The sequence below is a fragment of the Pyxicephalus adspersus genome, chromosome 3 (genome assembly GCF_032062135.1).
Source record: "Pyxicephalus adspersus chromosome 3, UCB_Pads_2.0, whole genome shotgun sequence".
In the NCBI taxonomy this organism is placed as follows: domain Eukaryota; kingdom Metazoa; phylum Chordata; class Amphibia; order Anura; family Pyxicephalidae; genus Pyxicephalus; species Pyxicephalus adspersus.
The window spans coordinates 63681207-63685044 of record NC_092860.1 but is presented as its reverse complement, the minus strand read 5'-3'; positions in this window follow the sequence as shown (position 1 = coordinate 63685044).

Genomic DNA, 3838 nt, shown 5'->3' with positions numbered 1-3838 from the left:
TTTCTTCCTGGTCTAGATTCATTTGGATTACAATTGCCTAGCACAGGAGAATATACTACATCTTCAGCCTGGCCTGCTGCAGACAATCAAGACACCCTTGCCTAACAGCTAAAACCTGCCACTGAAGCTGTGGCAAAACTAGAGGGAGACATTGTATGAAACAGACCATAAGTCACCTGGAAGATGAACTTTCCAATACGGTGAACAAACAGTAAGTGCACAATACTCATCTAAGCTGATAAACTCACTGACCTGAAAAATCGCTCCAGGCACAACATTCTGAGATTTATTGGATCTTGCTGGATCACCCAGGTTCACCCATGAGTGTCCATCTTCTCCAGTCTTGAGGAGTTTTAATAAATCAGGCCAAATATGTTGAAAACAAAAAATGTTTTCAAATCACCTAGGCCGAATCATACATCTGGGTGTTAAATAAAAATGAAGTCATAAGAGATTTGGGGAAGGTGAGCTGAAACGTATCCCCACAGGACAACCAAAGAAGTCTACTATATAGGGGCCAAAAGTTAAACAGCTGCTATTTCACTCTTTCACATTCCACCCACCTTAAATAAAAATGATCACATGGAATGTTAAATGCACTTCTTCTCCACACTAACGAAGTAAAGTACTACATCACCTGAAGAGATTACAGGTCGATATAGTGATCCTACAAAAGACTCATTTACCTTCATAACTCCTTCACCTTTCACCTCCAAGTCTAGCGACTGTATAGCAGGCAGATGGGCAACAATCACTTTACAATTCCCATTAAATCCGTTACCAGTTATGGGACTCTATGGTCCCAGAATGCCAAGCTTTTTATGATAAAATAACCAACAGACTTTGCTGTACTTCTATGCCCAACTGTTGTTGTAGGCAACTTCAAGGCTATACCCAGTATTTCAGAGGAAAGGTGACCAGAACTTAATACTTCACATTTCAATGACTAGCATTATCAATCCTTTTTTTCTTCTTCTAACTTTGTGGACCCTTGGTGAAATCTTAACCCGCTGGACAGAAACTTTACCCATTACAGATCTACCCACTAGACATTTGACTCTCTCCAGGATTGACTCAATATTGGTCACTGAAAACCTCCTCTTACGGGACCAAGTCTCCTATAAACATCAACTGGTGATCTCGGATGACGGACTAATATCCTTACCTTCATAACCTGGATTTTTTTATTTGCCACTTTCCCACTTCCTTAGCTTAGGATGAATCTTTCTTTTCAACAATACTTAAAATATTGGTGGTTGGATTACAATCGTTATAACTCCTCCACACCGATCCTAGGAAACAACAAAAGCAGTCCTATAAAGCAAAAAAAAAATCTATTGGATAAAGTTCTTCCTTGAAACGGAAAATTCTCACTATCTATAATAAAGCAACAGCTACAAATCTACATGTCTTCTAAAGATACATGGATACAAGCAAAACAGAAATGTGATATCTGAATCTCACAATATGATATAACTGACTGCTCCTACCGATAGGTGGAATTCTTATGTTTTGGCAACAAATTGGGTAAACTCTTGGCTAATTTGACTGGAGGCTACCATAAATGAATCCAAGATATTTTAGATGGAGATGTCTGTGGATTTTTAGAAGAATGAGGAAGAGCTGATTGTAAAACACAAAAACTAGTGTAAGGCTCTGGTCCAGCACCAGTGCTCGTCAGATTCCAGTCCCCCAATCTAATGCCACACTCTTCACCTATAGCAAGCCCCCACTCAGCATTGGGAGGATAGTTGCACTGTCCCAGCACACAATTTCTCCTAAGACTTCAGCAAAGAGTATAAAGAATAAACAGCAGGCCCTGCTTTCCTGTAGCCATGCAGCCTGAAGTATTTCATGGCATCCCCAGCTTCCATTGTTAGGCTGTGCACAGCTGAAAGGGATTCTAGAGGCTGATCAGCTCCTGACTCAGTCCTGCACTGCCACTGGTTGCTGGGATTTTATAGCCTCTCTGCTCCCAATCACCAGTGCCTGTTGTAGCGTTAGGCTGGGCCGGCTTGCTGCTGTATTTTCATGTGATTTACTGTTGCTGACGTGCCTGTTCCTGACCTATCATTTGTACGCAGCCTGGACCGACCTTTTGCCTGTAACACCAACTCTGCTAGTCATTTGCCCTTGTGTACTTCATTTAGTGGATGGATATTCTGTGAATGACCTCTGCTCTGTATTCTGGTCTTGTCTCCGTTGGAATTTTGGTAGTGCTTTATTTGTTGGCTCTTGGCTTGCTGCCAGCCTATCCCCAGGGGCCATCCCTTGCGCAGTAAGTCCTGGGGGCAACCGAGTGCTGGGAAACGCAACCTGTCTCCCGAAGCTGAGCAGGGGCTTGCTAAAAGGGAAGACTGTGGTGTTAGATTGGGTTCTGGTGAGGCCTGGTGATGACCAGGGCCTTACATCAGTCTAGGCAGCATACACTCACAGGGTCAGAAACAGGCAAATTCAGCAACAGTAAATCTACCAAAACACCATACTAGCGTCAGGTCAGCCTTAGACTACAACAGGCACTGATTACTGTGAGCAGAAAGGCTATAAAGCCCTATTAGCCAATGGCATTACAAGATTGAGCCAGGAACTAATCTGCTCCTAGAATCCTCTTCAGCTGTGCACAGTCTGTAGAGTTCTCTATATGGAGCATATATGTATTTATAAAGGGTGATCATACCCCCCTTTAAACCTCTCTTCTAAAGGGCCAATAGATTCAGTTCAGCTAATTTCTCCTCACAGCTGAGCTCCTCTATTCCTTTTAATAATTTTCTTGCCCTTCTCTGCACTCTTACCAATTCTACAATGTCCTTTTTCTGAACTGGTGCCAACAACTGGACTGCATATTCCAGGTGAGGTCTGACCAATGCTTTGTACAGGGCCAGGATTATGTCTCCATCTCTGCAGCCTATTCATCTTTCAATACAAGAAAGTACTTTGCTAGCTTTAGATATTGCAGCTTGGCATTGCATGCTGTTATTAAGTCTATTATCTACCAGAACCCCCAGATCCTTTTCCATTCCTGACTCCCCCAAATGTATTCCCCCAAGACAGTATGAAGCATGCATGTTGTTTGGCCCCCAAGTGCATACTTTATATTTATTGATATTAAATGTTATTTCCCACTTGGCTGCCCAATCAAACAATACATCCAGGTTTGCTTGTAGATTATAGACATCCTGTATGGACTTATTTCTTTTACATAGTTTTCTGTCATCTGCAAACACAGAAATGGTAGTTTTAATCTCGAACTCTATATCATTTACAAAGATGTTAAACAGTAAAGGTCCCAACACTGAACCCTGGGGTACACCACTAATACCCTTAGACCTTTCAGAGTATGAATCATTAATTACTACTCTCTGGATGCGGTCTTTAACCTCCCAACCGTTAAGCCCGACCTTGGTACGGGCTAAAAAAAGTTGCAATTTTCGTTAACCCCGAACTTTTCTCCCTATATTAAAATCCTCACTTACCTGGTCCCGCTGTGCTCATCCAGCGTCGTGTTCGTGTTCCAGCGTCGTCCTCCAGCGTCGATCTCCCTCTCCAGCGTCCGGTGCCTTCTCCTATACCAGCGGGACAGGTAAGAAACCTGGTCCCACTGATCATCCAGCGTCGTTCTCGTTCCAGCGCCGGGTGCTCTCTGAAATAAGAAGCCTGCCGGCAGCGAAAAAAAAGCCGGCCGGCTTCTCCCTGCCTGCGTGCGTGATGACGTCGGCACTTGTGCGGGAAATTCAAATTGAAACTCATTCAAACATTTTGTATTGGATTGAATACAAACTCTTGTATCCAATCCAATACAAAATAATACAAAATAAATACAAAGTATGTAATTGGTAAA